The sequence below is a fragment of the Tachyglossus aculeatus genome, chromosome 2 (genome assembly GCF_015852505.1).
Source record: "Tachyglossus aculeatus isolate mTacAcu1 chromosome 2, mTacAcu1.pri, whole genome shotgun sequence".
Lineage (NCBI taxonomy): Eukaryota > Metazoa > Chordata > Mammalia > Monotremata > Tachyglossidae > Tachyglossus > Tachyglossus aculeatus.
In genome coordinates this window covers 85,736,026-85,746,513 of record NC_052067.1, presented here as the reverse complement: position 1 = coordinate 85,746,513, position 10,488 = coordinate 85,736,026, and positions in this window count along the sequence as shown.

Below are 10,488 nucleotides of genomic sequence, written 5' to 3'. Positions count from 1 at the left end.
CCACTTAACTTCTCTACACCTCAGTTACCCCAACTATAAAATGGGAATTAAGACTGTGGGCCCCACTTGGGACAACCTGGTTACCTGTGATATCAACCCCAGTGCTTAGAACAGTGCTTGGCACATAGCAAACTCTTAACAAATACCATAATTCAAGTGCTTAGTACAGTGCTCTGCACACACTAAGCACTCAATAAATATGACTGAATGAACTATACACTTCCCAAGTACATCCCCCAGATTTTTAGGTTTCCTCCACCCTTGCACCCTGGCCGAGGTCCTAAACAATAATCATATATAATAAAAATAATAGTAGAATTTGTCAAGCACTTACTTTATGCCAGGCACTGTACAGTGTGCTGGGGTAGATACAAAAGAATCTGTTGGGACACAGTCCCTGTCCCACCTGGAGTTCACAGTTCTAATCCCCATTTTACAGATGAGGTAATGAGGCACGGAGAAGTGAAGTGACTTGCCCAAGGTCACATAGCGGACAAGTGGTGGAGCTGGGATTAGAACCCAGGTCCTTTTGACTGTCAGGCCCATGCTGTATCCACTAGGCCATGCTGCTTCTCTAAATAGCCATTCCCTTTCCACACTAAGCTGAGAGAATCAACTCTATTATCTTGTACTTTCCCAAGCACTCTGAAGAGTGTTCTGCACACGGTAAGTACTCGATCAATGCAAGTGATTGAAGTATTGAGTTCACCATTTTGAAAATCCACCAAAGCCTTTATTCATTCAAGGTCAGGGTGTGGTCTAGCTCTGCCAGAACTCAAGTTAAAACTTGGGAGTTCTGTGGTAACAGCGTGAACTTGCAGGCACGCCAAAACACGCACGGACTGAAACTGGCAGCTCATCTTTGCGGCCCAACCAAACAGCATCGGGGAGATCGGAGATCTCCCTTTCAAGCATCCTGAAATGTTAGCAACGCTATTTCCTGGCTAATGAGTAACTCAGTTTCTCATGCGAGTAAGTGAAAATTAGGGTTGTTTATGCTAGGGTAGGGGTAGATCATCATATGACATCGTTGAAACAATATATCAAGAAGTCTGTGAGGTCATTTTATTTCTCCTCCCGTTCCACACCCGTACCCCTGCAGGGATGATTTCGATGTTTATTCTCCGAGTACTTTCGGCCATCTGTTTTTTAAAACACAAACAACTGAGTTTGCGTGGAATTTCCCGGGAGATTTCCACATGCCGACAGAGTGCTGGTGCTACAGATTTGTGCTTTAAGGTCAGAATCCTTCACTCGGAACTTCATTCTGGGCCTTCACAGCCCATTAGGACTGCAAATGCTCAAATTCCCAATGTGGGAAACTCATCAATGGTATTTATTGAGTGCTTACTACATGCAGAGCATCATCATCGTGGTCATCATCAATGGTGTTTATTGACTGTTTACTATGTGTACAGCACTGCTCTAAGCCTTTGGGAGAGTACAGTATAACACTGTTGATAGACACATTTTAAAGATTTCATATGCCTCTATATTATCTAGTCATTGACCAAAGTTATTATTTTTGTTGTTTGCTTTTTCAATGACATTGGTTAAGCACTTACTATGTGTCAAGCACTGTACTAAGCTCTGGGACAAATACAAAGGTAATAATAATGATGGCATTTATTAAGCACTTACTATGTGCAAAGCACTGTTCTAAACACTGGGGAGGTTACAAGGTGATCAGGTTGTCCCACGGGGGGCTCACAGTCTTAATCCCCATTTTACAGATGAGATAACCGAGGCACAGAGAAGTTAAGTGACTTGCCCAAAGTCACACAGCTGACAATTGGCAGAGCCAGGATATGAACCCATGGCCTCTGATTCCAAAGCCCGTGCTCTTTCCAATGAGCCACGCTTATTGTGGCCATGAGCCATGGGCCATGGTTTCATGGGTTCATATCCCGGCTCTGCCACTTGTCTGCTGTGTGACTTTGGGCAAGTCACTTCACTTCTCTGGGCCTCAGTTACCTCATCTGGAAAATGGGGATTAAGACTGTGAGCCCCACAGGGGACAACCTGATTACCTTGTATCCCCCCAGCGCTTGCTTGGCACATAGTAAGCGCTTAACAAATGCCATTATTATTATTATTATTATACTGTACTCTCCCAAGGGCTTAGAGCAGTGCTCTACACATAGTAAACACTCAATAAATACCATTGCTGCTGCTGCTGCTGCTGATGCTCCCTCAACCTGTATGCCATTCATTCATTCATTCAATCGTATTTATTGAGCACTTACTGTGTGCAGAGCACTGTACTAAGAGCTTATCACTGCCCTTCCACCTTAATTCCAGCCTTAGAAGCACAACAGCATGGGACTGGGTGTCAAAAGGTCATGGGTTCCAATCCTGTCTCCACCACTTGTCTGCTGTGTGGTATTGGACAAATAACATCACTTCTCTGTGCCTCAGTTGCCTCACCTGTAAAATGGGAATTAAGACTGTGAGACCTGTGTGGCACGGGGACTGTGTCCAACCCAATTTCCTTGTAATCACCCCAGCATTTAGTACAGTGCTGGGCATAGAGTTAGTGCTTAATGAATGCCACTATTATTATTATTATTAACAGCAGCAGATGTAATAAAAATAGTTACAGTACTCAATAAGTACTTACTATGTGCCAAACACTGTACTAAGCACTGGAGTAGACACAATGTATGCAGATTGGGCACCATCCTTGTCCTCCAGTTTAAGTAGGAAAGATAACAGGGTATAGAATCTTCATTTTGCAGATAAGGAAACTGAGGCATGGAAAAGTTATGTGAGTTGTCCAAGGTCACACAGTGGACAAGGGACAGAACTGGGATTAGAATCCAGGGTTCCTCTTATTCCCAGGCCTGTGATCTTTCTACTAGGCCTCACTGCTTCCCACCCATCCCTCTTAACAGTTGTCCCTTCAAAGCTCCCTCTTGGAAAATCTGACAATGCTTATAGCAAAATATCTTCCTCGAACTCAGTTCCTTCCTATCCCTTTCCTGCCACCCCTCACCGTTTCACAGTGTTATTTATCTCTGTTGTGACTCTATATCTCCCTTTGTAATTAATGGCTACCTGCCAGTTTTGACCTGTCTTGACTAAGCTGGAAGTGGGACACTGGACTTTGAGTTTGGGGGAACCCACCGAGGACAAGATTTAATTCCTTCCTTCATGAGGTTATCACTTAGTGCTATAAATATAAAGAAATGAATGTGCCATATACCACAGAACAAAAAGGGAGATATAAATACTAGGCCTCTACCAACTTCAGTTTATATACACAGTACATCTCAATCAATCAATGGGATTTATTGAGTGTTTACTGTGTACAGAGCACTGTAATATGCTCTTGAGCCTCAGATGATCTTCTTCAAATGCTGTTTGGCACACATTTCTCCACTCCTCAAAAACTTCCACTGGCTGTCCACCTTCCTCCACATCAAGTAAAAACAAATGCCTCATACTTTTATTTTAGTAGCATCTGTTAAGAACTTACTATGTTCCAGGAATTGTACTAACTGCTGGAGTAGATACGAGAAAATTATGTTGGACAGTCTCTGTCCCACATGGGGCTCACAGTTTTAGTCGGGACGAGGATTTAATTCCCACTTTACAAATTGGGTAACTGAAGCACAGAGAAGTTAAGTGACTTGCCCAACGTCACAAACCAGGCAAGTGGAAGAAGCAAGGTTAGAACCAAGATCTTCTGATTCCCAGACCCAAACTCTTTTCACTAGGCCACACTGTTTCAAGACCCTATCTTCCTCAATTAATTCACGACACTCTAGTTGCTTCAACCCAACAGCCACCTTTACCGCTTATATATTTTATTCCAAACCTCAGCACATATATGCCTATCTCTAGTTATAGCTACAATATTCGATTGTTCATTCTGCCATTTCATCCTGACATATTAGTAATAGTAGCTGTAATAACCTTATTCTTCCTCCTGTTCCCACTATTTGAAAATCCTTTCTGTTAGTCTTCTGCATTACATGATAACTCCTTGTGGGCAGGGAATATATATCTTGCTACTATTGTACTATTCTTAGTGCTTCGAACAGTGTTTTGTACTCAGTAAGTGCCCAATATATATATCACTGATTGATTGATTAAAGAGCCAAAAGTAACAAATAAATCATTACTAATAAATAAATACATGAGTGCTAAGGTGGATTCTTAGGATGAGATAAACAGGAAGTGGGAAAGATTAATTGAGGAAGGGCTTTGAAACTGGAGAAGGACATGGTTTGGTGAGGGAGTGAGAGGGGAGTCAAGGAGAATCGAGGGCGAGGGATAGGTAGGTTTGCTTTGCAGAAATAAAGAACACACACTGCGGGGGTTCAGGTAGGAAGGGAAGAAAGCAGGGAAAAAGCAGGAGAGGGAACAAGATTCTCCTAGCTACCCCTCACACCGAAAATGTGCATAAATATCCAGGCTAGCATGCAGACCCCAAAAATGATTTCACAGTCTAGACAAAAGAACAACATTTTCATGGTGAGCCTTGCTTCACTATCGTAGAAGAGGTTGTTGGGGAGCAAATGTTTTAATTAACTGGTTCATTTTATTGACAACCCCACGCGCATTGGTTCACTCTTGCCAAATTGTTTGTCACTGCTCGATGTGGGCGGGGATCGGATGACCTAAATAGGACAATGCTCCATCCAGCCTGGAGAAAAAATGATCCAAACACTCTTCCAGAAGCTCTAACTCATCATCATAGCACTATTATTTCAGATGGGATCTGATGAATTGTGAAACAATTGTAGAAATTCTAGAAATCTTGGGCCTGGTCTGTATTGACCAAAGGGGATTTTTCAAGGGGAGAAGGCTTTGTAATGATTGTGGTATTTGCTAAGCACATACTATGTGCCAAACACTACACTGGGGGCTGGGGTAGATACAAGATAACCAGTTTGGCCACCATCCCTTTCTCGCATGGGACCCACGATCTTAGTTGGACAGAGAATAGGTATTGAATCCTCGTTTTCCAGATGAGAACACTGAAGGACAGTGAGGTTAAGCTATTTTCCCAAGCTTACCCAGCGGGTAAGTGGCAAAGCTGGGATTAGAAGCCAGGTCTTCTGAGTCCTAGACCCTTGCTATTTCCACTAGGCCATTCTGCTTCTCTTGGGGCATAAATCTGTTCGGGATGAGCCTGCTTGTTTGGAGTCAAATATATACAAGAAGCAGCGTGGCTCAGTGGAAAGAGCACGGGCTTGGGAGCCAGAGGTCATGGGTTCTAATCACGGCTCTGCCACTTGTCAGCTGTGTGACTTTGGGCAAGTCACTTAAGTTCTCTGTGCCTCAGTTACCTCATCTGTAAAATTGGGATTAAGACTGTGAGCCCCACGTGGGATAACCTGATAAACTTGTATTCTCCCCAGTGCTTAGAACAGTGCTTTGCACATATTAAGCGCTTAACAAATGCCATCATTATTATATACTTGTGGGGAGAGCCCTGGACATGCGAGGCGAGCATTTTTCGAGCCACAGATCCAGGAGCTTTCCACAACAACCCTGCCCTCCATGCCTAGAGCCAGGTTGGGTAGGGATTGGTGAGGGAAGTGTAAGACAACATAAAACTATGAGCAACGCCACTTCTAGTCCAGCCATTGGGCATCCAATTCAGAGATCTGTCTCTGATGGCGGCAACAAGATTCTTGTGGTTAGTGAGTGATGATTGTCTGGTGAATGTTTCCTACAGCAGCTCCCATATGGGAGGGCTCCAAAGTAGGCAGGAGGCACGTAGAGACTTGCAGTCTCACAGGCAAAGATCCACATCCTCATAAGCACGACCAAAAAGTTTTAAAGCAATCCTGAAGCAATCTTATGGAGTTTACTATTCCCCAGTTGGACTCCCGAAGAGCAGGGCATGCTTTCATTAAGAAATATTTAGCAGGTTTGTGATTTATCTTTGGGTGTCCTGTGCCCTTTGCAGATCCAGTGACTACGTGAAGAGAGTGTTAGCATCCTGCATCTGGATATGCTGGCCATCCTTTGTACATAGTGTCTGTGGTATGATAACATCCCTTAATCCCATTTCCATTAGCAATTAGATAGGAGCCCAAGTATTTTTCCCTTGGCAGTCTCGTAAAGAAGTGGAACCGGCCAGGTTTGCAGCGCTGTCACTCAGGGAGATGGTGGGGCTTGTCTCTGATTTAGCAGAGCGCTGTTTATGCTTTCCTTTCCAAGCACCATATTATCAATTGGGCCAGAAGGCAAAACAACAAGTTAATTGGAGATGCAAATCAAACACCAAGTGTGTAGGTTGGAGATTCAAATAAATAGAGATTGAAAATTTGAGTATAAACTGCCCAAAAGTCTTATAAAATCTGTGGACCGTGTTTGTACAAGACAGGCATGATTTGTAGAAGGAATTCTATTTTTTGCTACAAATCAGCATAAAGCAAATCTAATGCTAATGGGAATTTTGCTTCACAGATGGGTAAACAGTTTTGTATCCAAGTACTATTAGCCCTGCCTCAGAGCTCTCTCCAGGAAACATAGCGTCATCCCATCCACCTGAATGACACACAGAATTTTGACTTTTCTGGTCTTTTCCTCTGGCTGAGCCTTAACCCCCTGCCAACCTGAGAAACAGCATGGCTCAGTGGAAGGAGCATGGGCTTTAGAGTCAGAGGTCATGGGTTCAAATCCCAGCTTCACCAATTGTCAACTGTGTGACTTTGGGCAAGTCACTTAACTTCTCTGTGCCTCAGTTACCTCATCTGTAAAATGGGGATTAAGACTGCAAGCCCCCCGTGGGACAACCTGATCACTTTGTAACTACCCCAGCGCTTAGAACAGTGCTTGGCACATAGTAAGTGCTTAACAAATACCATTATGAGAAGCAGTGTGGCTCAATGGAAAGAGCACGGGCTTCGGAGTCAGAGGTCATGGGTTCAAATCCTGTCTCTGCCAATTGTCAGCTGTGTAACTTTGGGCAAGTCACTTAACTTCTCTGTGCCTCAGTTACCTCATCTGGAAAATGGGGATTAAGACTGTGAACCACCATGGGACAATCTGATCACCTTGTAACCTCCCCAGTGCTTAGAACAGTGCTTTGCACATAGTGAGTGCTTATTAAATGCCATTATTATTATTATTATTATTATTATTATTATTATTATTATTATTATCATTATTATTATCCTGGTGGCCCGTGTTAAGACAGAGTGGTAGCAGACTCGAAGAGGGGTACCTCAGCCCCCAACAGCTTCAGGCAGCCACTGGCCATCAGGTGGACTTCTCATCCCATATAAAAGCATGCTTCACTTACACCAGCTCACCCTAAACCTTTTTGAGTCCTACTACCCTTCTGGATTATTATTAGTAATAGTAATAATAATAGAAATGCCTTAACTCAGCCCTCTCCTCTGCCAGACAAAACTATTTCTCCTACCTTATTGACACCCATGCCCATCATCCCCGCCAGCTCTTCGGTACATTCAACTCCCTTCTCAGGCCCCTGGTTCCTCCCCCTCCTCCTTCCCTCACCCCCAACGATCTGGCCTCCTACTTCATTAACAAAATTAAATCCATCAGGTCCGACCTCCCCAAAGTCACTCCCCCCGCTTCTCCAACCCCCCTGGCTCTCAGCACTCTCTGCTACTCTCCCATCCTTCCCAGCAGTATCCTCAGAGGAGCTTTCCTCCCTCCTCTCAAGCGCTACTCCGGCCACCTGTGCTTCTGACCCCATTCCCTCTCATCTCATGAAATCTCTCGCTCCATCCCTTCTCCCCTCCTTAACTTCCATCTTCAACCGCTCACTCTCCACTGGTTCCTTCCCCTCTGCCTTCAAACATGCCCATGTCTCTCCCATCCTAAAAAAACCCTCTCTTGACCCCACCTCACCTTCTAGTTATCGCCCCATATACCTCCTACCATTCCTTTCCAAACTCCTTGAACGAGTTGTCTACACACGCTGCCTCGAATTCCTCAACACCAACTCTCTCCTCGACCCCCTCCAGTCTGGCTTCCTTCCCCTACATTCCATGGAAACTGCCCTCTCAAAGGTCACCAATGACCTCCTGCTTGCCAAATCCAATGGCTCATATTCTATCCTAACCCTCCTCGACCGCTCAGCTGCCTTCGACACTGTGGACCACCCCCTTCTCCTCAACACGCTATCCGACCTTGGCTTCACAGACTCCGTCCTCTCCTGGTTCTCCTCTTATCTCTCCGGCTGTTCATTCTCAGTCTCTTTTGCAGGCTCCTCCTCCCCCTCCCATCCCCTTACTGTGGGGATTCCCCAAGGTTCAGTGCTTGGTCCCCTTCTGTTCTCGATCTACACTCACTCCCTTGGTGACCTCATTAGCTCCCACGGCTTCAACTATCATCTCTACGCTGATGACACCCAGATCTACATCTCCGCCCCTGCTCTCTCCCCTTCTCTCCAGGCTCGCATCTCTTCCTGCCTTCAGTACATCTCCATCTGGATGTCTGCCCACCACCTAAAACTCAACATGTCCAAGATGAACTCCTTGTCTTCCCTCCCAAACCCTGCCCTCTCCCTGACTTTCCCATCTCTGTTGATGGCACTACCATCCTTCCCGTCTTACAAGCCCGCAACTTTGGTGTCATCCTCGACTCCGCTCTCTCATTCACCCCTCACATCCAAGCCGTCACCCAAACCTGCCGGTCTCAGCTCCGCAACATTGCCAAGATCCGCCCTTTCCTCTCCATCCAAACCGCTACCCTGCTTGTTCAAGCTCTCATTCTATCCCGTCTGGACTACTGCATCAGCCTTCTCTCTGATCTCCCATCCTCGTGTCTCTCCCCATTTCAATCCATGCCACATGCTGCTGCCCGGATTGTCTTTGTCCAGAAATGCTCTGGGCATGTTACTCCCCTCCTCAAAAATCTCCAGTGGCTACCAATCAATCTGCGCATCAGGCAGAAACTCCTCACCCTGGGCTTCAAGGCTGTCCATCACCTGGCCCCCTCCTACCTCACCTCCCTTCTCTCCTTCTACAGCCCAGCCCGCACCCTTCGCTCCTCCGCCGCTAATCTCCTCACTGTGCCTCGTTCTCGCCTGTCCCGCCATCGACCCCCGGCCCACGTCATCCCCCAGGCCTGGAATGCCCTCCCTCTGCCCATCCGCCAAGCTAGCTCTCTTCCTCCCTTCAAGGCCCTATTGAGAGCTCACCTCCTCCTTGAGGCCTTCCCAGACTGAGCCCCTTCCTTCCTCTCCCCCTCGTCCCCCTCTCCATCCCCCCATCTTACCTCCTTCCCTTCCCCACAGCACCTGTATATATGTATATATGTTTGTACATATTTATTACTCTATTTATTTATTTATTTATCTTACTTGTACATATCTATTCTATTTATTTTATTTTGTTAGTATGTTTGGTTTTGTTCTCTGTCTCCCCCTTCTAGACTGTGAGCCTGCTGTTGGGTAGGGACAGTCTCTATGTGGTGCCAACTTGTACTTCCCAAGCGCTTCGTACAGAGCTCTGCACACAGTAAGCGCTCAATAAATACGATTGATTGATTGATTGATTGATTGAATAATAAGTCCATCTGTGAGTCATATTTATTGAGTGCTTACTGTGTGCAGAGTACTGTATGAAGTGCTTGGGAGAGTATTATATAATAATAAACGGACACATTCCCTGCCCATGGTAATTATATGTGAAACACTGCACTGGAAGCAATATGACCTAGCAGAAAGAGCTGGGTTCTGGAAGCCAGAGGATCTGGATTTAAACCCCAGCTTCATCACTTTTCTGCTGTGTGATGGTGGGCAAGTCACTTAACCTCTTTGTGCCTCAGTTCCCTCATCTGCAAAATGGGAATTAACTCCTACTCTCTCCTACTTAGACTGTGAGCCCCATGTGGGACAGGAACTGTGTCCAACCTAAATGTCCTGTGTCTATCCCAACACTTAGCACATTACTTGGAGCACAGTAAGTGCTTAACGAATAACATCATTACTACTATTATTATTATTATTATTATTGTTACTGGTGCTGAGGTAGAAACAGCATATTCATTCATTCATTCAATCGTATTTATTTAGTGCTTACTGTGTGCAGAGCACTGTACTAAGCGCTTGGGAAGTACAAGTTTGCAACATATAGAGATGGTCCCTACCCAACAGCAGGCTCACAGTCTAGAAGGGGGAGACAGACAACAAAACAAAACATATAAACCAAATAAAATAAATAGAATAAATATGTACAAGTAAAATAAATAAATAAATACGGTAATAAATATGTACAAACATATATACATATATACAGGTGCTGTGGAGAGGGGAAGGAGGTAAGGTGGGGGAATGGGGAGGGGGAATGGGGGAGAGAAAGGAGAGGCTCAGTCTGGGAAGGCCTCCTGGAGGAGGTGAGCTCTCACTGGGGCTTTGAAGGGAGGAAGAGAGCTAGCTTGGCGGATGTGCAGAGGAAGGGCATTCCAGGCTAGGGGGAGGACGTGGGCCGAAGGTCGATGGCGGGACAGGCAAGAATGAGGCACAGTGAGGGGATTAGTGGCAGAGGAGTGGAG